The 27,122-nt window shown below is 37.8% G+C and overlaps 1 protein-coding gene across 11 annotated transcripts in view; it reads left to right on the forward strand.

The window, feature by feature from the left end:
- LRRC4C (leucine rich repeat containing 4C) overlaps nt 1–27,122 on the forward strand; it is a 1,453,400-nt gene that overhangs the window by 1,316,923 nt on the left and 109,355 nt on the right. For 2 of the 11 annotated variants that reach the window (XM_043971634.1, XM_043971640.1), the window contains one exon: nt 17,586–17,750. The exons of the other annotated variants lie outside the window; for them this stretch is intronic. The gene's annotated coding sequence lies outside the window, so the exon portion shown is untranslated. The remainder of the gene's footprint in view (nt 1–17,585; nt 17,751–27,122) is intronic. 11 annotated transcript variants of the gene reach the window in all.

Genomic DNA, 27,122 nt, shown 5'->3' on the forward strand with positions numbered 1-27,122 from the left:
ACTTGACACTTACTAGCTGTGAGACCCTGGGCAAGTCACTTAACACTCATTGCTGCCCTCTCCCAAAAAAAAAGACAAAAAAAATCCAGTCTTTTGTTACATCAATATCATTGTTCAGATTCCTCTTCTTTCTATAGATCAACCTTTGTACCCTTCACATCCCTCCCCACCAAAATGGTACCAAGCCAGGATAGCGGAACCATGGAGTTGTCATAGCTACAGACAGTAGCCTTGAGAAAAAAAACAACACCCTTCTCCCAATCCATGAAAATAGACTTTTTTTAAAGCATAGAAAGAGTAGAACTTCTATTCCAATATCCCCATAAACTGGACCTCTCCCTGGCTGATGCATAACTAGTTCTCTCAGAAAGAAAGAAACCTTGTGAACTAGATGAAATATTCTTAAGGCAAAGCAGCTGGCTGGCTTCCTTGCATATGTCTGAATTCACCTGTTTGTGGGTGTTTGGGGGAAAGCCATCTCTGGCCATCTGGCCTTTGAGGGGCTTGTGGTTTCAGGCACAATGCTTGGAAGTGTCGCATAGCACCAAATCTATGTCACAAGGCCAGTTGAATGCACCTTCCTTGACAGTACCTTCTGAGCTATTTCTTTTTTTTTTTTTTGGACTGGGCAATGAGGATTAAATGACTTGTCCAGGGTCACACAACTAGTGTCAGGTGTCTGAGACCAGATTTGAACTCAGGTCCTCCTAAATCCATGGCTGATTCTTTATCTATTGCGCCACCCAGCTGCTCCCTTTGGTCATATTCATAGGCTGTTAGCCCTTGAACAAAGCCATTTTTTGAAAAGTGTTCATCTTATTTCTATTCATACTTAAAACTTTTTAAATCATTTTTGTTTCAAGATGTATCCCGCCCCACCTCTTTTCCCCAAAAGGGACATCACTTGCAACAGAAGCTACAGGAGTCCCAGCACTGAGCACATATCTAAGCCGACACAAAACACAACATAAGATTGCTGTTTTATTGAAAAAATATATCAAAACTAACCAGCACAGGGGGCAGCTAGGTGGCACAGTGGATAGAGCACTGGCCCTGGAGTCAGGAGTACCTGAGTTCAAATCCGGCCTCAGACACTTAACACTTACTAGCTGTGTGACCCTGGGCAAGTCACTTAACCCCAATTGCCTAACTAAAAAAAAAAAAAACACAAAAAACTAACAAAAAAACTAACCAGCACATTGCCTGTGCATGTCAATATAGGCAATATTCTACATCAATAGTAATCTGCCTTTTTCAGTGATGGGAGAGAGATGCATTTTCTTAACTACTTTCAGGGTCCATGTTTGGATGTTATAATTATGCAGCATTTAAATGCAGAATTTTTTTGTTATTCTTTTTTTTTTTGGTGGGGAGGGGTCCTTTACTTTACACTGTTGTGGTCATCTAACATATTGTTTTTCTGGTTCTGTTTTTTCTGCAATGTTTCAGATAAGTCTTCCAATGCTTTTTTAGAATTTTTCATATTTGTTCATTTTTTGCAACACAACACTATTTCATCATATTCATATAGCACAATTATTTTGAACAATTATCCAAACAACTACTTATATAAGTTTTTTTGATATAACAAAAAATGCCACTATGAATATCTTGGTATATTGAATACCTCTCTGCCTTTGTCCACTGTCAGTTATGCCTAGCAATGAGATCTCTGGGTCAGCAAAGGATGTGAAAATTTCAATTACTTTTATTCCCATTTCTGCCCCCCCAACCCCCCCTCTCGCTTTGAGATCACTGCATGAGTACATAAGGGGCAAAAGTACCTAAATGGAATAAGAGGGGATGTTGTATCTTTAAAATTGTAACATTGTGTTTGGCAATGACAGTAACTTGAAGATCTGCCAGGTAAGGCTTGAATATATCTATAAGTAGATCCAAGCCAATTGGTCAGCGACCCCTGCCATAGAGGATTACGTAGATTTCTTCAGGTTCACTGCCCCATGTGTGACAGGGAACTTTTCCTTCCAGTGTGATTTCCAATGTGTGCCATGCCAGTGATACTGATGCTTCCTCATCTCGTGAAATCAGGAAGGAAAGCTAGCCTTAGGGAGGCAGTATGAGAAGAAAAGAATTAAGTGGGTCATGTTTGGATGGAACTTTTAGGAAGGTGGAGGTGTGGGAGAGAGAAGGAAGGGAACATGCCTGTGAGAAATGGAATGAGTGGTTAAGGGAATCAGAGATTCAGTATTATACAGAGGGCTCAGGAGCAGATGTGGCAATGAAAGAAAGCATAGGAACCCCAGGAAAGTGAGAAAGAACCATATAGGAGCCTTGCAAGGCAGAGATGAGCCATGTGAATTAAGGAGAACTTACATAAGCCTCCAATCCTTTTGAGGTTCACTGAACACAGCAATATATGACTTAGAATCTATTCGTGCTAAGATTGTGTGTATAAATTAAAAACAAGAAAGCTACAGACAACAGGCCTCCCTTGAGATTGGCCTCATTTTCTTAACTCCACTCAAGCATAACTGTGTGGACCTCTTTCTAGCCTTCTCCTTTGCTTTTTCAACATTATGTACCCTTTCTCTACTCTTCCCTCCCTTCTCTAATTTTCAACCTGTCTCCTTTTTTTTCCTTTTCTCTTTTCTATTTCCCTATTTGCTGTGCTGCTAATTATCTATTCTGGACATATCTATTATTTCAGTGATACCCAAGCCTGTATTATATTGTGGGATTTTATCAAGTTTTACCTGAGAGGCTTGGTAGTCACTGTTGAGACTGTTGACCTTGCCTGGAGATTTGTTCAAGATAGATAGATTAGATGGATGGATGGATGATAGATAGATAGATAGGTAGATATATAGATAGATAAAGAGAGGTAGATAGATAAATAGGAGAGATAAAGAGATAGAATAAAAGAAAAAAGGTAATATAGATATGACTATTTTTTTAGTTTAGAAATATGCATCAGTTTTTGGTATCACTGGTAAACACCCTTCAGTTTTTCACTTGTCCAAAAAGGCTCCAAACCCTTTAATTTCTTTCTGCTGGAAGCCATCGAGAGGTAGCATTATAGATGGCATAGAATACTGGACTTGAAAGCAGGGACATCTGTGTTCATATACTGTGCTATATACTTATTAGCCTTGTGACCCTAGGCAAGTCACTTTCTTCTCTGAACCTTAGGCTCCTCATCTTTAAAATAGAAATGATAACAGTAGCTATCTGTCAGGGTTGTTGTGAAGATAACATGGGTTAATGGATAGCTTTGAAAACACGGAGGTACTACATAAATGTTAATTATTCATGTATTTCAGAGCACTTTTGGCTTCTAAAATAGGTGACTTGAGGTTCAAAAAAAGATTGATTTTTGTGCCCTGGCCATTTGGTTTGCTTTGATGAAGAGATGACTAAATGTCAATAAAATATATGTATAACATGTGAAATGACTTCTTGACTCAATGGGCTCACGATGCCTTGTGTGTACAGAAGGGACACCATTCTTGTCAGGACGGAAATTCCAGCCAGTTCCCCTGAAGGAGATACTAGACTATGTTCTTTTTGCCTGGTTTTTCTTGGACAAATTGCAATTCCCACCAATTCTCTTTCAGTTTCACATGAGTTTTCTTTAGCAAGGCTTTTGAACAATAAAATAAAGAAATATGTGTAGCCTATATACCACTGAGTTGTTAGGTAGTTCATATGGTATTGAAGTGACCAGTTGGGGTCACTTCAAAGCCTGATTGTACTACAAAAAACAAATAGATTAATAAGTAAATAAATAGATAAATAAATGAATAATAAAACAGACAAATAAATGAATAAAAATAAAACCCCCAATACTTCATGTTCATCTTGTCTAACCCCCTCAATTTTTTTTTTTTGCTATTATGGTTCTTGCTGTAAAACAAACAAAGAAACAAAAACATTTTCCCCCTTTCTAATTTACTGCCTTCTAATCTGTTGCTGAAGGGGTTTGGGAAAACAAACATGAAAATAAACCTTTAAAAACTGTATTTCCACTAAATCTAAAGAGTAGGTTGCTCAGTGGTTAGAGTGCCAAGCCTATAATCAGGAAGACATCTTCCTGAGTGCAAATCTGGCCTTGGGCATTTACTAGCTGTGTGACCCTGGGCAAGTTACTTCACTCTGTTTGCCTCAGTTTCCTCATCTGTCAAATAAGCTGGAGAAGGAAATGGCAAACAACTCTATTATTCTGGGCAAGAAAATCCCAAATGGGGTCACAAAGAGAGGGACACAACCAAAAACAACTGAACATTTTAAGTCAGGACTTGGGGGGTTTTCCTGACAATCATTCAATAAACATCTATTAAGTTTCTGCTATGCATTAGGCACTGTTCTACGTTCTGAAAATAGAACAATGAAATAATTCTTGCCCTTAAAAATGATATTATATGGGTAAAGAATATTGCTTTGGTGAGTGTAGTGTGTGACCTCTATTCTGGTGTATTTCTTTTTAAATTTTGTCTTCTCTCCTGGTACCTGGCTTTATTCCAAATAAATGGGTTACTAGTTAGTGGTATCCACAATGGTAGAGTACGTGGCTCTCCAAGACCCCTCCTTTTCTAAGGTTTTAAGATGCTATAAAGGAAGGATTGCTATAATAATAATAATAATGTTTTATGTACTTTTAAAATACTTCTCCCTCCCCAAGTACGTGCCTATAGACTCATGTGATTAATGATTTTCCCTAATATGTGACTTTGACCTACCAACCCTGGGTAATGTTACAGCCCAAGGTAGCTTTATATAACTTATTAGGTGAAAGGAGATTTTCTCTATTAGCAGTACCTGGGACATGTATGAAGTCTTCTCATGTCTTCCCTTAAAATGGAGAGCTCAGATTAGGCAGACTATCAGAGAACCTCAGAGCTATAGTATTTTTTTCAGGGTAAAGAGAAGAGAATATCACACTTTTAGTGGATCAGTATTTCCCTTTTAAAACTTTTAAACTCAATTAAAAATACAAAATCTTAAATATTTAAATGGAAGAAAATGCCTACAGCTAAATTTGAGTATAAGATTGTATAGTTGGCATATTTTAGTGTGTGGTAATATATACATATATATGTATGTATATGTATGTATGTATGTTAAAGACATGTACACAGTTAATGTATAAAAATGGGCTGGAGTCCAAGAAGAGGCTATGGACTCTAAGGTTATGCATATGTCAAAATAGTAACAACAAAACAAAAAACAAACAAAAAAAGATCCACTAAATAATGATAATAATGACAATAAAAATAACTACCATTTATATAGCCCTTAGAAGCTGTCAAAGTGTTTTACATATACCATCTCACGTTACCCTCCTGACAACCTGGGAGTTAGGTACAATTAGTACCACCATTTTACAGTAGAGGAAACTGAGGCAGGAAGGTTGGGAAGTGTCTTGCCCAGTGTCACATGGCTAGGAAGTTGTCTGAGGCTAAATCTGAACTTAGGTCTCCCTGATTCCAGGTCCAGTGTTCTATCCACTTTTCCATGTCATTTTGTGATGGCATCTTTGCTAATTAAGTTGTTTGTATCTTCATTGAAAGGGATTTTCTGTATTTGGGGTTTAAATTTACTATTGTAATATAGGCTGTGTATCCCTTTCCCTAGGCTGCACTTGCACTTGAAGGTTGTATCGCTAGGTTAAGACTGTTACATCTCCACTCAGAGTTCTAGTGTTAGCTCTGAAGGATTGGGGAGCAGTGTCTATCTAATTTGTTTGGTCATGAACCCCTACCAATGAGCTTTCTTCCACAATTATTGCCATCAATGAGTGAGCCACACCTATTTAACTTTTAGAAAGGGGTATTTACTTTTTTTGGGGGGGGGGGCTGGGCAATGAGGGTTAAGTGACTTGCCCAGGGTCACACAGCTAGTAAGTGTTAAGTGTCTGATGCCGGATTTGAACTCAGGTCCTCCTGAATCTAGGGCTGATGCTTTATCCACTGTGCCACCTAGCTGCCCTAGAAAGGGGTATTTACTAATGTGATATAGTAGGAATAGTTGCTATATAACATTCCCCCCCTCAACTCCCCCCTGCAAAAAAACCCAACCCCCAAATTGTGATCTATTTTTCCTCTAGTAGATACAGAGTTGAGGGGAAAGTAAACAAGCTTAGAGAACCAGTGGAACAGAGGGGTAATAGCTCTTGATAGCAATAAGTCCTTTTCTCTCCTTTGTGAGGTACTCTTGAAGTTTCTCTTAGGATTGGTAGAGTGGTTCTTCTGTGATCCTTATAGAGTCCTGAAGCAGTGTATTTAGTTTGTCCTCAACTGCTAAAGAAGATGCTGCATTAGCTATTTTAGGGATGCTACTAGTATTAGGATACTGATAGAAAATCCAAAATCTTTATACCTTCCAAAGTTCACAATTTTCTCCTCTAGTCAAAAGGTGGGAGTGGAGGGGGTGGGAGTGGAGAGAGGCTGAGGTGTCCTCATTCCCAGAGGTAATTCCTCCTCAAGGACTTGTTGGCTGGAACAGCTTATAGTACTAAGCTTTTGAACAATTAAATGATTGATCCCAAGCTAGTTTTCTAGTTTTATATAAGCCCCATGGCACATGACTGTCTCTTCAACCAATGTAAATATATTTCCCATTCAACTCAATCCATTTTATCCAGTGGATTTCAAGGTCTTGTCACATCTAATCTAAATCCTGTGATTGATGGATGGGTTCAATAGAGTTGTTTTGACCTGGTTAAGGTACCAGGGCATGGCATCTTATTAATTGTGTTAAATGGGACAGGTTGATTGAGTGTTTGATGGATTCAATCGATTCCCACCCTTGTACATCAGTTAGACATCCTATAGACACATGTTGGATGTTATCATTTCCTCCAATGAACATGCATTAAATATCTATTATAGGGAGGCATTGTAATATATGAGAAAGAACATTGGCTCTGGAGTCAAAGGACCTGCCTTCAAATCTTAACTACCTATGTGACCTTGAACCTCCCTGGTCCTCACTTTACTTATCTGTAAAGTGGAGAGAGTTGAACTAGATATCCTTTGAGCTGCCTTACAGTTGTGAGAAAATAATTATTAATACTCAGTTTCTTGGGGGGACTCAAAGATGAGTTTTAGTCCTTCCTCCCTTTCCCCTCCACCCCCACTCCAGAAAGTCCAGTTCTTGAGGAACTTCAGCAAATCTTTTCTGGGAGAAACCAAAGGGAACAAAAAAAATGTAGATAGATTCTTCTGTCTAGCTCAGTGATGGGATCAAACCACACTTAGACACTGGACTTCACCTTTGCTCTTCAACAAGGATCTTTTGCATACTCATCCCAGATGTCATCTGTAGAGTTCCCTTTAATTTAGACCACCCTCAAGTCATGTTAATCAGTGGAATTGAATGATGACAACCAATTAGCTTTGATCAATGTATAATGACCTGCCTCTCTCAAAAGAGGATAAAACCCTTGGCCATACCTGGGCCTCACTCACTCGGTGTGCCTCTTCCTCTTAGGAATCACTGAAAGGGTAGCTAGGTAGTACAGTGGATAGAGTGCCAGACTTAAAGTCAAGAAGACTCATCTGACGCAGCTAGGTGGCTCAGTGGATAGAACACCAGCCCTGGATTCAGGAGGACTTGAGTTCAAATCTGGCCTCAGACACTTAACACTTACTAGCTGTGTGACCCTGGGCAAGTCACTTAACCCCAATTGCCTCACCAATTGCCACAATTGCTGTGAGTGACCCTGGGTAAGTCACTTAACCCCATTTGCTTGTTACGTCATCTGTACAATGCGCTAGAGAAGGAAATGACAAACAACTCCAGTATCTTTGCCAGTTGGAGTCACAAAGATTTGGACTTGACAGTCAGAAATGGGACTTAAACCTGAGTCCTGTGACTAGAATTCCATTAATTCAGTGCAAGGACCCACCTCCGTGAGGGTCTGGAAAGCTCTACCACTGACAACTTTTCCCTTTTTCAGACTTCCCCTGAAGCAAAGTAAAGATTTTAGGTGTTAATTTAGGTTTTAATGATTATTTTACCTTGAAACACAAACAGAGATGTTAACAAAATCTTCTTGAAGCAAGTCAAATGCTAATTGTTAACAGACTAGTTGTTAATATTGTGAAAGCAACTTTTATCAAATGGATAAACGAAATGCAGAAAATTCACCTGTTGGATTGCATGTCTCCTCTATCATGTATGGAGTGATTAATGACCTGAATAGTATATGATTTATTTTAGGGTCTTCATCCATGATTTATACATGTATATATGCATGCAAATACATTTCTATATATGTGTGTTTGTGTGTACATATATATGCACATATATATAATAAAAACATATTATCCCCTTATGTAGTAGTGCTTTTAACATAGCATAATTGTGGGTATGAAGTACATTAGGATGACATAGCATGGATGGGTTTGTGGTCAGAAATTATGGCAGGAGTGCCTAGGTCACTGAGATTCAAAGTCTTTGAAACTAAGAATGATCACCAAAAGGCATGTTTTTAATGGCTTATTTTGTCTGTACCTTTGGTTTCATTTGAATAGAGAATTCTAAATATGAAAACTCCTTTCACCTATGCAGATATGACAATTTGGGTAGTTTAAGAGCATTATCTGAGCACCCTGAGAGGTTGGCTTAACCAGGGTTAAGAAACTAGCCTCTATAGTAATCAGGATTTCAATTCTAAACTCAAGGTCAATCCTCTATCCACTCTGTTCTGCTGCTTCCATAGATATTTATTTGAATTATTGAAAATATATTAGTGAAGTTAGGCTTTTCAGTATCTCAGAAGACAATCTCCAATGAAATATCATTTAAACCTAGAATGGGAAGACAAAATACATAGGCCAGAGGTAAACATGAATGTACAAAACAAAAGAGAGGAGTTCTAATGTCCAATAAGAGTTTGTCCATCTCTGTTTAGTAAAATTTGGAATACAGCTTCCTAAAAGACAAGCTTTTCATTGTGACAAACCTTATCCTGGGTCCCACCATTGTTTTTGATACACTCTACCTCACACCTCTTCATTAATGTCACGCATCCAAGAAGAACCTCTTTGGTGCTGATGGTGCCACAATTATTGACATACTTTTTGTACTTCCCAACCTGCTGCCACCTTATGGGTTTAACAATTATATTTTAAATTTGGCAAGTCTCTCTCCCCACCCCTATTTCCCATAAGATAGACTGCCTACCAGAATGGTCATTGTCCTTCATTCTCTCAGATGACCAAAATGACATCACTTTGTTGGGGTCAAGGTACAGTGTGTCCGACTGGAACTGGTCAGACCAAGATAAACTTGGAGGGCTCTACCCCAGATTCTACCAGAATAGAACACAGTCTACCGAATGCAGAACTCACTTAATAATGTCTTCCAATTTTTTCCCAAGCCAACAAGGATGAATGAATAAAACATTTACTTGCATTTACAATATGCAAACTGAAAAGCAAAGATAGTCCCTACATGTAACATATTGTGTATAATATGTAGCATACTATATTATAGAGAGAATACAAATGATCTTTTTTGCATTATGCAAAGTATTAATTTTTCAATACATGACCTATAATAGATTGTATAATATAAACATATAATATATAAATATAAATAATATTAAACTTTGTTTCATAAATTATATAATAAAATGATATATTTTTCATTATAAATTTGTCATATATGTATATATATCATAAACATAAAATTAATCAATGCAAATATGTGCAGTGTAATTAAATACAAGATAGTTTGGGAAGTTTGATAGTAGTAGTTGGGGGGAATTAGGAAAGATTTTCAGACTCCAACATCTGGCCTCCATCCACTCATTGATTGGCCAACAGTAGATCCCAGCCGAAGCCTCATTTTGCCATTGTTTGGCCTCTAGATGGCTCAGAGTGGGCCTAAATAGCAATTGTATCTCTTTTGGCCAGAAACCCTAAGGTCTTCCCCTCCCTTTATCTATCTGTCTGTCTGTCTATCTTTTTTTTTTCACTAGGTAAAAGAAACCTTTCTTTGCCTCCTTTTTTTTAACCTAGTCTTAATCACTGAATGGGCATTGCCTCAGGAAAACTGAGACCTGGGGAAGGCCTTAGCTTCAAAGGCCAAGGTCTGCCACTGCATCCTGGACTGTCTCCAATGGTCCTGATCAATATCTTGCCACTGGACGAGAAAGTGAGGCTGGTGACCTTGCACAGCCCTCCCTCACTTCAATCCAATTCATTGCAAGTCATTACATCTGCTCCTCAATGTCATGGCCCTCTTCAAGAACAAAGGATAAACAACAACTATATCCACTGTCATTCTGCCTAAAATCCAAAGATGATGTTCATCTATTTTAGTTTCCTTTACATGTAAAACAACAACAACAAAACCCTAGTTAATTAGTTGATATGGAATTCTATCAACCAGATTCTAGAATCTTACTGAATTCAATTCAATAAGAATTCATTAAGCATCTACTATATATTTTGCAGGGGCAACTAGATGGTACAGTACATAAAACACTGGACTTGGAGCCAGGAAGACTCATCTTTATGAGTTCGAATTTGACTTCAGGCACTTACTAGCTGTGTGACCCTGGGCAAGTCACTTCCTTCTATTTTCCTCCGTGTCCTCAGCTTCCAAATAAGATAGAGAAGTAAATGACAAATCACTCTAGTATCTTTGCAAAATAAATAAACAATCCAAATGGTGTCACAGAATCAAATATGACTGAAAAATGACTGAACAATAACTTCTGATTAAAAATCCAATCCACTTTTCTCTGTATCACATTGTTGGAGGTGTTGTGAAATACATGTTTCATCAATCACATTGGTCACATTGCCTGGGTATACTGTCATGGGGTAGACAGTACATTCATTCACAATAACACACAATACACAGCCTAAACATAAAATTAATAAATGCAAATATCTACAGAGTGGTTAAATACATGGTAGTTTGGGAAGTTTTCCTGGGATGGAGATTTGTCATTGCACTTAATCATAGATCAATTCTATTTTAATGTGCTATTTTCATTTGTATTATTATAGTCATCTTGTATCTCATCCTACTGAGTCACCTTATTTTATTCATCATCCTTTCATATAATTTTACAGATAGAGCACCGTATTTAAAATCCGGAAGGCCTGGAGGTTGTAATCAGCCTCAGATACTAACTGTGAGCCTCTGGGCAAGTCATTTAAACCTCTCTTACCGACTCAGTTTCAATACCTATAAAATGGGATAATAATAGCTTCTACTTCTCAATGTTGTTGTAGGGACAAAATAAGATGATATTTTGCTTTTTTAATTTCAGTATTTCAAAATTATATTATAAAAATTTTGAAGTTTAAAATCTTTCCCCGATGTCTGTCTCCCACCCATTGAGAAGGCAAGCAATATGATATCAATCATACACATAACATCATGAGAAACATGTTTCCATATTAACCATGCTGCAAAAGAAAACACATGCACATACACACAAAAGAAGCAAAATAAAGGAAGTGAAAACAAAAGTCTGCTTCAGTCTGTACTCAGAGTTCATCAGTCCTCTCTCTGGAAGTGGATAGCATTTTTTCATTGTGGGTTCTTTGGAATTGGCTTGGATCATCATTTTTACCAGAGTAGCCTAAGTCTTTCACAGTTGATCCCTGCACAGTGTTACGGTCCCTGTGTATAATGTTCTGGTTCTATTCACTTCACTAGTAAGAAGTTATTTATAAAGTGCTTTGCAAACCTGAGTTATATGAATTTGTGCGAATGTCAGCTTTATAAAAGCCTTCTCTGTTTCTCTGAATTTCTCATATGTATCTTTTATTATAACACAATAATCTTCCATTACATTTATATATAGTAATTTGTTCATTCATTCCCTAGTTGATGAGTACCCACTTTGTTGCATTTTTCTAGGATTTTGTTGCTTTTAACAATGAGTTCTGTTATAAACATTTTGACAAACAGCCCTTACATGGAATGACCCCTCTTCCCAAAATTCATTCCTTCTTCCCTTCTTCACCTTTGAATCCTTACCTTCCCTGCTCCCTTTTATTAGAAGACTTTCCTATTCCCTTAGTTGTTAGTATTATTCCCACCCTCCAACTACCTTGTCTATTCTCTCCTGTTTAGGGGTGATATTGGATATGTGCTTATTGACTTGACTTATACCTCCTCTAGCAAAATATAAGTTCCCTGAAGTCAGAAAAGTTTTTCAATTCTGTATTTGTATGCCCAGATACCTAGCACTGTCCTTTATACATAGTAGGTGGTCAAAAAAAAAGTTTTGCTTGATAAAATTGAAATTGAAATGCCCTTCTTTAAAAGATTTGCTTGACTTCACATTAGTTCAGGATAACGAGACCAAGTTGAGGTTGCCAAGTAGCTGTAATTGAAAGAGGATAAAGGACAGGAAATTAAACCAGTGACTAGGTCATGGAGCACCATCACCTTATTGTGTCTTTGTGTGAAAGAAAAGCCAGTGTTTTGTTTTTTTTTTCATATGAAAGACTACACTTCTTAGTTGAACAGTTCTTGGATTTCAAATATGTATGCCCTTTTACTCTTCCCAAGATGAATGACTTATTAGAGCTTAAAGAGAATATAGAGATTAGAAATCTAGTACAACATCTTCATTTTAAACTACAAAGAAGCAAAGACCTGGTTAGGGGTAGAAGGGTGGAATAACTTGCCTGAGGTCCTTTAAATAATAGAAGCAGAATTGGAACTTAGACCTTCCACCTTCATAGCACTGCTTATTCTTTCATTTTCTCATTCACTGTAGTACTTTTGTTGATAAATCTAGTATTTTTCTAAGTGATAGGGTGCAATCCTTTATGGTACTGGAAAAACATAAGAAATATTTACAGTTGTGGGGGCAGGGGGGGAGGAATGTTGTTTTCTTTCCAGATCTTTTCCCAGAATATTATGGGAAACATTGAAAACTTAACTTTCTTTTTCTTCATTAATCAATATAATCAAAGCAGCTCTGTGGTCACATGGATAGAATAGTGGGCATGTCCAGAAAGATCTGAGTTCAAATTCTACATCAGACACATTTAATATCAGTGTGTTCCTGGGCAAATCACTTTATTTCTGTCAGCCTCAGTTTCTTCAACTGTAAAATCAGGTTTTGTGAGGATCAAATGAGACAGTATTTATAAAGCATTTCACATAATGCCTGGCCCATAGTAAGCACTTCATAAATGCTTGTTCCCCTGCTTCTTCCCACCATCATCCTCAATAACTTCAACTATCTCCCAAGCTTCTTTTGAGGATAAAATGAAATAATATTTCTCAAGTACTTTGCAAACCTTCAAGTGTGCTATATAAATGGTATCTATATTTGCAGAACACCAATCATGGGTTGTTGGGCCAATGAGAGAGATTTAGGCTTAGCTGCAAAAAGAAAACTTTCTAAACAAAGGAGCTGTTCAAAAATAGAATGGTTTGCTTTTGAAGGTACCAGCCTCTCCCTCAATGCAGGTCATCTGGTCCAACATCTTCATTTCCTAGATGAAGAAACTGAGACCCAGACAGGTTTTATCTTCTCCAGGATCACCCACGTAGTCAGTAGGAGAATCTAGATTTGAATTCGAGTCCTGTAAATTCAAGTTCACTATTCTTTCCACTCTATCAGGCTGCCTCTCAAAAGGTCTTCAAGCCACTGACAGAGGACCACTTGTATGCTATGACACAGAGGACATTCTAATGAGTCAGACTGGAAAACTCCCAAGGTTGGAACTCTGAGATTCTATAACAGTGTTTAAAAAATAGAAGGGACATTTAAGTGGTGCAGTGGATAGACTAAATCCTGTGGAGTCAGGAGGTCCTGAGTTCCAATTTGGCTGCAGACACTTACTAGTTATGTGACCCTGGGCAAGACATTAATGCATTGCCTCTTTTTCTTCTTCTTTCTTCCTCCTCCTCCTCCTCCTCCTCTTTCTTCTCCTTCTTCTTCTTCTTCTTCTTCTTCTTCTTCTTCTTCTTCTTCTTCTTCTTCTTCTTCTTCTTCTTCTTCTTCTTCTTCTTCTTCTACCATCATCATCGAAGATAGGAGAAGGATAGACTGGACCCAAATAAAAACCTGTAATATATAGTATTCATTCCAAACAAATGACTGTTATCATAAGATAACTTCTTATTTGTTCCTTGTATATTTCAAATGAACTGTTACCAAATACAATATAAATGGGAATACGAGTCTCATTATTATAGACAATATTTTGCCATAGAAAAAGTATCAGACCAGAATTCAGAGGACCTGAGTTCATGATTCCTTCTCTGTTACTTATTACATACATGATTTGGGTGAAATCCAGTTTACTCTTTTGTAAAATGCATGTCAATAAGGCATAGTAAATAGGGTGTTGGGAATGGAGTTGGAAAGATCCAAGTTAAAGTTCTAGTCCTGGTACTTCTATCAACAATGAGCAAGTAACCTAACCTAGGATAGACAATTATAAATGCCGTACTTACCTCAGAAGAATGTGTTGAGATTCAAATGTGAGAATATATGTCAAATGTTTTCCAGTGTTTAAGGTACTATAATATAATACAATATTTAAGATGCTATCTTAATAACAATTATAATAGCAATTATTATTATGCTACCTTAAATATTGGAAAACATTATTATTAGATTTTACTATCCTGAGGTTCTTTTCTAGATGTAAGCCATCTATAATAAGCATTAGATAAATATTATTAAATAGAATTGATGACATGCTGAAGTTCTCTTTTCTTAGAATCTTCTTTTACTTATATAAGGTATTTATGAAATTGTTATAGGAAAGACATAGGGTTTCATTCATATGGGAAGCTAGCTTCTGGTATGAAAACTCTTTCCACATAATAAGATTGGCAGTTCAGTGTAACTTAAAATTTTTAAAGATTGTCTGGGGATGGAAAATTTAAATGGTCTGCCTGTGGTCACACAGCTACCATGTATCACAGGTGGCAATTGAACTCAGATCTTTCTGAGATTAATCTACTACACTATACCTCTCTTTATAAAATTAGCTAAATATGGATAGATAGATTGGATGGATGGATGGATGGATGGATGGATGGATGGATGGATGGATGGATGGATGGATGGGTGGATGGGTGGATAGGTGGGTGGATGGACAGATGGACGGATGGGTGGACAGAGTCAGATGGATAGATGGATAGATAGATTGATAAATAGATAGATACATAGATAAATATAGACAGACATGGATAGAAAGATAGACAAGACAGAAAGGCAGATACATAGATAGATATATAGACAAAGACAGATAAATAAATAGACAAAGACAGACAGGTAGATAGACAGGTGGATGGATGGATAGATGGATAGATACATGAATAGATATATGATATAAAGATAGATGATAGACAGATGAATAGATAAATATATAGACAGCATGATAAAGGCAGAAAGACAGAAAGATAGATGCATAGATTTATGGACAAAGATAGTTGCATAGATAGGTAAATAGACAAAGAGACTAGTAGATGATAGATAGAAAGATAGATAGATAGATAGACAGACAGACAGACAGACAGACAGACAGATAGATAGATTGTAGATCTAGGTGGTACAGTGGATAGAGCCCTGGACTTGGAGTGAGGAAGTCAGGAGTTCAAATGTAATCTCAGACACTTGCTGTGTGAAACCGGGCAAGGCATTTAACCTCTGTTTGGTCTGTTTCCCCATCCCTCAAATGGGATAATAATAACACGTAACTCCCAGGGTTTTTAGGAGGATTAAATGACACTATCATTAGTAAACTGATTTGTATACATTAAAGTGCCATATACATCCTAGTCATTATTATTAAAAATAATAACTAATCTATATATTTATTTTAGTGATTACAAAGTGCTTTTTTCACAACAAACTTGTGAGGCAAGTAGTAACAGACTCAATTTACATATGAAGCTCAGAGAAATTCAGTGGCTTGTTCCTGGTCACAAAGAGAGTGTTGAGTCCGAATTGGAGCCCAGGATTTCTCTTAACTGCAGACCCATTACTCTTCTCTCTACAATGCAATCTGTTAAACTATATGCTTATTTGGCTTCCAAAATTGAGCAAACGAAAAGAATGGTAACTTGCCTTAATAAGTGCAAAGATGGAGGTGGGAAGAGAAACTTAAAAAAAAAAGTAGGCAATTTGAACAGTTTCATATGTCATGTCAGTTTAGTGAGGGGGTTAATATTAATTAAAGGTTAAAATGAAAAGGTTACAAAGAGATCTTTGAAATTAGAGCTTGTGAATTGAATCAATCCCATAATAGTTAGAAAGACTGCAGAACAGGGAATAAGCAGGAGAGACTTAATCATGCCTCCCATTAGGGGAGAAGAAAGACAGCATTTGCCTGGGCAGGCTTAATATTTAGTAAATAAGGTTATTTCTGGCTGGGCTCCCAACTTATGATTTCTTTTCTTCCTCTTATGAAAGAATTCCACCCAGGTTTCTCCTGATGAGCCCAACCATTTTGCATCTTGCCTGGCCTCCCTGTGAATCCTTATTTGAGCCCCGATGCTCAGGGTTGTTAGTATTCAATGGTATCATTGTTATATACATATTTATTGGTCCGCAGCTAAAATTAGGTTTGCTGAGCAAATAGATTTTGTGCAGTCATCCTAAACAGATCGCTTCCCAGAATGCCGAGGGACCCGCTGACAATTTGACTTACTCCCTCATTTGTCGATATGTTGTAATATTTACAAAATGGGAGAGGGGAAAATGGGACTAAAAGGGAAAAAAATCCTGTAATCTGCCAGCATTAACCTTGGGAGGCTTGCTGAGAGTTGTTTCAAAAGTGAGCAGTTTGCAAATAACACTAGAAAAAAGGGAGGAAGACACACTGCTAGGGATGATTTCTAACTAAAGTGGGAAATCTGGGGTGCAATGCTACCTTTCTTCACGTTGTTGTTTGGCCATTTCTGACCTCATTTGGGATTTTCTTGGCAGAGATACTGGAGTGGTTTGCCATTTTATTCTCCAGCTAATTTTACAGATAAAGACACTGAGGCAAATAAGGTTAAGTGACTTGCCGAGGGTCACATAGCTAGTAAGTATCTCAGGCCAGATTTGAACTTAGGGAGATGAGTCTTCCTGACTCTAGCCCCAGCACTTCATTCATTGCGCCACCTCAGAGACTGTCAGATTTTGGTTGCATTGATAGATATTGGTTTATTGTATTGTACAGTTCACTGTATACTTTTTATATAAGGAGAGGTATATATAAGGAGAGGCAGTTGAATGTAAGGGGAGAATCAGCATATTTGAGTCAGAGAACCTAGGATTCAAATCCCAGTATTTCCTTTGTGCTGTGACAAGTTACCAGGGAGGGAGCATCCTCCAGTGGTTCAAGTGCCAGACCTGGAATCATGAAGCCCTTTTTTTCATACCCTGCTTCTGACAGTTATTACTTGTGCGACCTGACCTCATCCCTTCACCTCTCAGATCTTCAGTTTCATCATCTGTAAGACAAGGAGAATGAATGAGATGGTGTCTCTGTTCTTTTCTAGCCCTATATCTATGATCCTGTCACTCATGTCTTTTGAGGCCTTGGATTCCTGATGTGTAAAATGATAAGATCATAGATGGAGATCTGGAAAAAATCATAGGGCTCATGTAGTCCCACTCTCTCATTCTGTAGATGAGGAAATTGAGACCCAAGGAGTGATTGGCCATTGGTAGAAGAGCCAGGATTTGAACCCACATCTTTGGACTCCTGATCTTATACTTTTCCTACACTACTACTCTGCTTCTCATCCCTTCCGGCTTTACATCCTAAGATGCTACAGCTTCCTGCCTAAATCCAGTAAGAGAATTTTTTTTTTCCTCCTGGGATAGCCCATTAGCTCATTTGGGAGCTGAATCTACCTTTGGGTGAGGTTGCCTCTTTCAGTGTAATTTTCTGTTGTTCTTCAGTTGGAACCAAAGAAATCCAGCTACAGAGCCTTTCCCTCTTCCCCTCCGTCTCCTCTCCTGAATAATTTATACTTAATTTGCATATATTTTCTATCTATATATCATCTATCTCTCTATATCTCTATCGATCTATCTAAACATCTATCCATCCATGTGTGTGTACATGTTTCCCCCAAATGAATGTAAGCCCTTTGAAGATAGGATTGGCTTGTATTGTTTTGTTTTGGTATTTTCAATGTTTGCCACTAAGAAAGCACTCAATAAGTATGGATTTATGATTGATTGATGGATGGATTGATTTACTCTGGCCATCAGAGCTATAATCACACGCAACGCCCAGCTGAAACCATTGGCACTCACATGGGTGAGCAAGCTGACCAACAAAGTATTTCAGTGACTGTTTCACTTGTTACTCTTCAGTTCACTTCTGAATGTTTTTATTAAGCATCTACTGCATGTCCAGCACTGTGGTAGGTGATAGGAATAAAAAAAAAATTACTACAAAAAATTAAATCCATTGAAAATTTATAGTCCACTTAGATTGGGAGTTTCTTGAGAGCAGGGTCTATCTTTTGCCTTTGCTTATATCCCCAGAGCTTAGTGGAGTGCCTAGAACATGGTAAGTGCTTATTGATGGACTGAATGATTGTAGATATCTGGAGGGTGGAGTAGGGCAGGGAAGCATCAGGTACATTAATAAGTCAATAGCAAATACAGTATATAGGGAGCAATATAAAGCAATGTCATGAGTGAATGAGTATGTGTGTGTGTGTGTGTGTGTGTGTGTGTGTGTGTGTGTGATGGTGAGGGATGAGTTCAGGAAAGGTCTAATGTAAAGGATGGTGCTCAGATGGTGCTTTCTAAGAGTTGGAGGTGAGGAAGGATTGCATCCCAGACTTGGAGAATGGCCAATACAAAAATAGGAAAGCAGGATATGAGATTTCATTATGAAGAGTAGCTAGGAAGTCAGTGTAACTGGAATGAATGCTGCATCAAAGGGAGTGATATCAAATGAGACTGGGAAGGTAGGCGGGGGTGGTGATGTAGAAGTTTTAAGTGCCAGCCTGAGGATTCTGTGTTTTATCCTCTAGGTAATAAGGACACACCAAAGATTTTTGAGAAGGGGAGTAGGGACAGCCAGATATATTGTAGTGATCTTGCTTTGACAGCTTTGTGGATTTTGGATTGAGGAGGGAAGACCCTGGAGAAAGGAGACCAATTAGGAAGCTGGTAGCATGATCTTAGAAGAAAGGGGATGAGTAATGATTGCTGTGTGAGTAGGGAAAAGGGAATGGATATAAGGGATGTCAAGAAGATAGATTATATATATATATATGTATATATATATACATATATGTATGTATATAGAGATAGATATAGATATAGAAAATAGATGAGAAAAGTTAAATAATTTTACAGGGTCACACAAGTCAAAAATAGAATCAGGATCTGAATCTAGTTCGTCTGACTCTAAATACAGTGATCATAACCTCCCTGAATCTGTTTCTTAATCTGTGAAATTAGGAAAATATCTATAATAGTAGAAGTAACTAGATGACATAGTCAGTAAGACCACCGTGTCTGGAGTCAAAAAAGCCTGAATTCAAACCCAGCTTTAGGCACTTACTAGCCTCTGACTGACTCAGTTTGCTTCTATGAAAAAACGGGGACAATGATAACAACTATCTCCTGGGGTTGTTGCAAAGATGAAAGGAAAAAGATGAAATAATATTTATAAAGTGCTTTGCACATCTCAATGCTATATTCAGCTTTATATTATAAATACATAAAAATACATATATGTGTATATAGGTCTATATATGTCTGTGTATTGCTAGTCATTATTAAATAACAATGCACAGAATTGATGTAAAGATAAAATGAGATGATGCATGCAAACTGTTTTGCAAACTTTTGCTTCAGCACTAGGTACACATTGGCTATTATTATTGGTTCAAGTAAAAATTAGTCAGCCTTGAGATCAGTTCACAAGTGGGATGGGCTACCTCTAAAGGTCATGGGTTCCCTCTCACTGGAATTCCCCCCATAAAGTGTCTGGATGCTCACTCGTTAGACAAGTTTAATAGGGAATTGTTCTGCAGGACTTCGAAGTTGCCTTCCAGGTCTCATATCTTGTGTTTCTGCAGCTCTTTAACAAAGAGACTGAGAGTGGTCTGCAGTGAAGAGATGGTTAATGAAAAGGAGAAGGGACTCTACCAAGGTGCATTCATGCTGTGCTGTTCTCTTGGGTTACTCATTCTCTACATCGCTACCATAGCTTCGGTGAGAGTACTGGCTGGCAAAGTATTTAAGACCTGCCACGCATGCCCAGAGTAGCCACCGGCACCTTCCATTCCCCCCTTACTTCATTCCTTGGGACTGACCACCTGTGATCATGCCTGAGTGTATAAAAAGAGAATTTTCCACATTGATTGCTGTATCTTAGTGTGCTTTGTGCCTGTATTAATGCCATGCTAAGGCACCATATGGAGGATAGTAGAAAATAATGGACTTGAAGGTCTCACCTTGCAGGAGGGGGGAGATGTGAGGTATAATTAATGAATGATGTAAGATGTTTCGGCATCCTAATATGAAAAGCTCTTGGTCAGGGCTGATTACTGCTATTTTACTCATCTGAAATGAACAGCTGCTGAGCTATCAGACTTTTAAATAAGCATGTGCATACAAGAACATATAGTATTATGGAGGCACATGCATAGAAGGAATCGCAGAATTCTTTGAGCTGGAAGAGACCTTAGAAAGCATCCAGCCCAGTCGTCTCCTTTTAGTTATAGGAGCAGAAATAAGGGGGCAAGGTGGTAGGTAGTTGCTGCTGTTAGAGATCTTCAGGTAGAAGATGGACTACTAATTCTCAGATATGTCATGGTAGGGGTTCCCAGTATAAAGTATAAATGCTCATACTGAAAATTCAGTAATCTTCTCTCTGTAAGACAGTCAGAACCAGTTCCCATGTACGCTTGGACTAAGATCCTAAATAAATAAACATACACACAAATAAATATATATTTATACAGAGAGAGGTAGGGAGAGAGAGAGAGAGAGAGAGAGAGAGAGAGAGAGAGAGAGAGAGAGAGAGAGCTGTATGGGAATCCAGAGTTGCTTTAAAATGTATTTCTCTAACATTAGTGATTCGGATAATACCTCCTCTCCTTGGGGCTATTGATGCTTTGTATCCCTTCCTTCAAGAACTGCCTGTGGGGGCAACTAGGTGATGCAATGAATAAAGCACCAGCACTATATTCAGGAGGACCTGAGTTCAAATGTGACCTCAGACACTTGACACTTACTAGCTGTGTGACCTGCCCCCACCCAAAAAAAAGGACTGCTTCTTCTTTTCCTTAGATCCTTTATCAATCAGGGAATGGCTTTTATTCTTATAAATTTGAGTCAATTTCATATATATATGTATATAGATATAGATAAATACAGATATGGATATAGGTATAGATATGAATATATACATATATATAAATACAAACATATATGGTTCTCTGGTAAATTTCTGACTTCACATATATATATACATGTGTACATATATATTTATCAGAGAAACAAGCTTCTAATAGTTTCCCCAGTTATCTGTCTTGTAATCTAAGCTTGATTGTTTTCTTAAAGAACAAAAAAGCTCATTTAATATTTAATTGAATATAATCAAAATTGCCTTGATCTTCTCTGTCCCTTGTTTGGGCATGAATTCCTCCCTATGCTTATTTTTTCTTTATCCATTTTTCTTAAAAGTAATTCCTTCCATGTTCCTGGAGTTTGTTTATCAGTGATCTTGTGAGCACCCTGTTGATTCCTCTATTGATATTTCTGACTCTGAATATGATCACACAAAATCCATCGTGTTAAGTAGAATGGATTTAGTCATTGGGATTTTAGAAGAAACATTAGCAAAGGAATCCAAAACACTACGTGTGACTTGGGTATGGGGGAAAGATAAGATCTTAGAAAAAATAATAGGAGGGGGGAAGAATGATTCAGAGCCATAATTCAGAATTTCGGTATGTGGGACAAATTGAATGGATGCTGGCTTAGCACAATACCTGGAACATAGTAGACAATAAGTGTTTTTGACTGACTGATGAGGATTATATGTGTGTGTGTGTGTGTGAGAGAGAGAGAGAGAGAGAGAGAGAGAGAGAGAGAGAGAGAGAGAGAGGCTTTTGCTGAAGAGACTGTAGCATACTCCTGCTCATCCCACTCTTGGCTATGGTATCCCCATGGGGCATGCATGACTCCTGTACTGAGTGGCATAACATGATCAGTCAGGTTCTGCATGAGAGCTTTGTGATGATTGAAGGCCGACTCCTGAAGATTTACATGATGGCAATAGGACTTTCTAAGGACAGAGGCCTCCTAGTAGCCTTGCAAAAATCATTTCAGAGTTGTATGGTAAATCTCAGTTATGTGTTAAGGAATTCCCAGACACAAATATTAAAAGCCCAAAGTGTTATAGGGTGTTGGAATTACACACAACCCAGATTAAGGTAACACAAAATAGACTGGATTGAATATAGAAGCTCTGGAGTCCCCGACAGTCTTCTAAACAATAAAAACCATTGGATTATGAAAGTCTTCCCAAGGGAAATTTTGGAAGCTGGGGCACAGAAATGTAAGGCAAAGTTGGATGAAACATTGAGAGCTGTTGCCAGTTTCTAATATCCATAATTATGTGTGTTTGTGTGCATATGCATAAGCACATGAGCCTCTGTGAGAGAGAGAGAGAGAGAGAGAGAGAGAGAGAGAGAGAGAGAGAGAGAAACACACACCTATTACTCAAAGGCATTTATAGCTTTTGCTGACTGTGTATTTCATAGTATAGTTAAGGGGTGATTTTTATTTGGGTTTTGTAGTACACTTAGAAAAGAAAAGCGTGGGTTTTTATTGCACGTAAACTCTTAAAACTGCTGCAGGAGAGTACTGAACAAGTACTATTAGAGTGGGTAGAAACAGGTAGCCATTTAATCACCTTTGCAAAGAGAGTGTGTGATCCAGAGGGGCTAACAATCAGGCATGAGATTACGCCCTAAAAAAGACATTTTAATTAAAACATGGTTTGTGTATCTTACTCTGTGGATGCCCCTCTTTATGATGCCTTAGCCATATTCTTTGAAGAGCCCAGTAACCAGGCTAGTCTTCTAGACTGGGTCAGAAACACAGCCAAATGAGAGGCATGCCATTGTCCACAACATGGTCACCCAATGGAACACTGAAGAAGGTGGCCTTGGGACAAGTCTCAGTCCTGCTCCACTCCCTCAAAAGACAAGGGACCTGGGAAATGATGGTTCAATTAACAAGTATTTTGCTAAGCACCTCATATTAGTGTCAGGTACTAAATCAGGAGATACAAAGACAAATAAAAAACAACCCTTCCCCTCAGGTAGATTACATTAAGCCTGGGAAGACAACACATACATATTTGCATATAAAAATATAAACAAGGCAGTTTTGTATTTGGGGGTGGGGGAGATCAGGAAACAAACACTATAACAGCTGACTAAAACATCATTGGATCCTTTCTGCAATATTTGAGATGGAATTGTATCACGGCCAGACAAACTTGGTTTTCCATGGTCTTTCCTGATTTCAAGAAAAGAAAATGTGTTTTCCTTTCAAGAAAGGAAAATCAGCTTATCAGTACACTACCAACAGGTATTAAGTATTGACATTGTACAAGCCTTGTACTAAGCCCTGGAGATCCAAAGATAACAATTAAACAGACCCTGATCTCATTGGGGGGCATCACATAAATGTGTATATGCATAGACAAAATAAATTCAAAGTAATTTTAATGAGAACTTTTTAAAGTTATCTTTTCTTTTCTCTTTTGAAAGACCATTCATTCTGTAGTTGTAGTTATATGTATAACTATAATATACAAAGATGCGTATGTATGTATTTAATATTAATGATTGCTAACATTTATTTATGTAATGCTTTCAGGTTTACAAATATTATGTCATTTGATCCTCAAAATAACCCTAGAAGTTAGGTGCTATTTTTACCCCCATTTTGCAGAAGAGAAAACTGAGGCAGGCAGAGGTTAAATGGCTAGCCTTAGGTTACACAGCTAGTAAATCTCTGAAGCCAGATGCGAATTTAGGTCCATAGGTTTCTAGGTCCAGCATGCCATCCACTGAACCACCTAGCTGCCTAGGTATAGCTATGATGGGTGGAAGTTACAAAGGGTCAAATTAAGACTTGCTGTCAGGGTAATTTTCTAAGAATTCTGTCCGTAAGTGGTATAGGTTGCCTTGCAGAGTGGGGAGTATGAGCCTTCTGGTGGTCTTCCAGTAAAGGCTGGATGAACTCTTGTTAGGTTTAGCATAGAGGAGTTCTTCTTCAGTTGAATTGGGTGAACTCAGTCCATGACTACTGCTGAAATACTCTGAAGATATCTTTTGTCCTTTTCATCATCTGTAACCTGTAGTCTATTTACGCCCACATTGAGTCTTTTCATTGTCCGTTGAGTGACCTGTAATTTTGATTCCATGGAGATGGTAACAAGTCCATGATCTATGGCTCTGTAGCATCACCAAATGAACAGTGGCATTGAAAAGGATGGGCTTTTGTCTCCAGGATGAAATTCTTGTATTAAGCCCTAAATTGAGCCTTTCTCCAAAGATAAAAATGATTCAAACTGCTGAATAAGGGATACAGGTTACCTTTGTAAATGTGACTTCCATCTAACAGGTTCACTTTGGTTCAGCAATACACCTTTAAATAATGGGGCATGTAATTCATCTCTAATAATCCTGGATGATGCCCGAAGTAACGAACTCTAGCTCTATAAAGACTTTTGTGCTTCTCCCAAGGTCACTCAGGAAAAGTAGTGATGACTCCTGCTTAAATCTTGATTCTAATGGGTGTGATTAAGGGTAAAAGCTGACTTTAACAAGGTAAATGTGCCCAGGAGCCAGAAAGTCATGTAGATTGACTGATGAGTTCCACCTGCCACTTTCCCAGGTGTTTCTGAACTTGATGCAATAAGGATGAGAGGCTGTGTGTCGATAAAAGTGCCAAGTCTTAATTCTTTTTTCATGGTTAAAGATATTTGGAAGACTTTAGGGGGTTGAAATTCCACACACCAGCACCACCCCCATAAATCTCAATATAACCCAGTGCTTCTCTGAATGGACCAAAGTCTTTTGGATGAATTTGAACATTCCATAAAACAGAGGTTCTTAATCATTGGGGAAGAGGGTTGTGAATAGATTTCAGGAACCCATGAAACTGATTGAAAAAAAATTATGTATTTATTTCATTATAATTAGTTTCTTTTATAAATGTAATTTTATTTTTTGCATTTAAAAAAAAGAGAGAATATTCTGAGAAGGGGCTTCACCAGACGGGCCGAAAGGCCCCATGAGAAGAATAAGATAGAGAACTGCTGCTATAGAGGGCCCCCTTCTAAAAAGCAAAGCAGTAGGTGATGAAAACCATTCTCAATTCCTACAAAATAAAACTAAATTGTGAATCATCATACTTTGAATCAATCCAACAACTGTTTGAAAGGAAGCAGGGCAAAACAGATGTACAGTCAGTGTTTGAATCAGGAAGGACAAGATGGTCCCAAAGGTCCGTTCCAGCTGGAGATTTCTAATTTTATCACTTGGATTCAAGTCTTAACGAATGTCACTCATTGACCCTCTGATCATGGTCAAGTCACTTAACCCCTCAGTGCCCCCAGCCATCTCTAAAATAATATGTTATAGATGATTTCAAGATCTGCATTACTAGAGGGCATTTCCACACAGGAAGTTCCCTACACTAACACCATGCCCGTGTAGATTTTTTGTAAAGGTTATGTGAATGGCATTTTGTATATAGCAACAGATTGTCTTGGATTCCAGGCATAACCAAGAAGCCTATTCTGTAGAATGTTGGACTTGAAGTTAGATGACAACAGTAATAACTTATTATTATTGTCGTTACTATATTATATAATTAATATCATATAATATCATATAATTAATAATAATTTTAAAACCCTTTATATAGCCCTTTTTAAACATTATCTCACCTGAGTGTCACAAAAACCCTTGGTTGAGGACTACCTCTATTACTATTCCCATTTTATAGAAGAGGAAACCAAGGTTCATTTGGGTCAATGTCACAACAGCTAGTTAATATCAGAGTCAGGATTTGAACCTTGGTCTGCCTAACTCCAAGTCCAACACTGTCTACATTATACCATGATAGCTTTCAAGAGCTTGTAGTTACAGTAGTATAGTCAAATGTCATGGTGCATAGAACACCCAATCTGAAGACAGGTAGACCTGAGTTCCAATCCGGTCTCTGACATGTAGTACATGTGTGACCCTGGGCAAGTCACTTCACTTCTGTCTGCTTCAGGTTCCTCATCTGAGGATAATAACACCTACATCCTAGGGTTGTGGTGAAAATCAAATGAGATAATTGCATAGAGCTTAGCATAGTCCTTGACACATAGTGAACACTCTGTAATTGTTGGTTATGTTAGAACTGGAAAATGCCTTTGAAGCCATCTTGTCTACTTTCCCCTCCCCATTTTATAGCTGAGGAAACTGAAGACCACAGGGTAAGTGATGTCATAAGTCACACAAGTAGGTAGCAAGTCCCAAAAGACGGACTCCAAATCCATTGTTCTTTCTATACTCTTAGCTGTAATACTTACTATAAGTGGGAGCCTGATCTGTTTCCCAATCAGAAAAAATGGTAACAATAATGCTTGAATGACTTCATAACACCTTGTACAGAGTAAAACATGATATAAGTTTGAACTAATATTACTACCAATGCATAAATAAAGGATAATAACTTCCCAAATGGTTCCATCCTTCAGAACTTTTTACAGACCATTACCAAGATCTTGAAAGCTAGACAGAATATTTTCTTTTACTAGAGTATATTTTTATCCACAGAAATTGAATCTAGATGCTTTTCTTAATTTGCTGTGATCCTCTGTATGAACTTTGTCCCTTGGTTTCTCCCACTGGGCTAACTGAATTGATTTGAAAGCTTTTCCACATTTCCCTCATATTTCACTGACTTTCTTTTTTCTTCCTGGAATCAATTTCATCTTTAAAACCTAAATGTAGCAGAAATATTTTTTCAGAAGGAAAGATTATAATTGTTATGGGTATGTAACTCCCTAAAATTAATGAGAATTATAGGTCATGGACTAGAAGCAGATTTGAATGCAAAGTATTTTTGTAAAGAATATTTATTAACTAAGTGATGTTATTCAGACATCATT

This window comes from Dromiciops gliroides, chromosome 6 (assembly GCF_019393635.1).
Source record: "Dromiciops gliroides isolate mDroGli1 chromosome 6, mDroGli1.pri, whole genome shotgun sequence".
In the NCBI taxonomy this organism is placed as follows: Eukaryota; Metazoa; Chordata; class Mammalia; order Microbiotheria; family Microbiotheriidae; genus Dromiciops; species Dromiciops gliroides.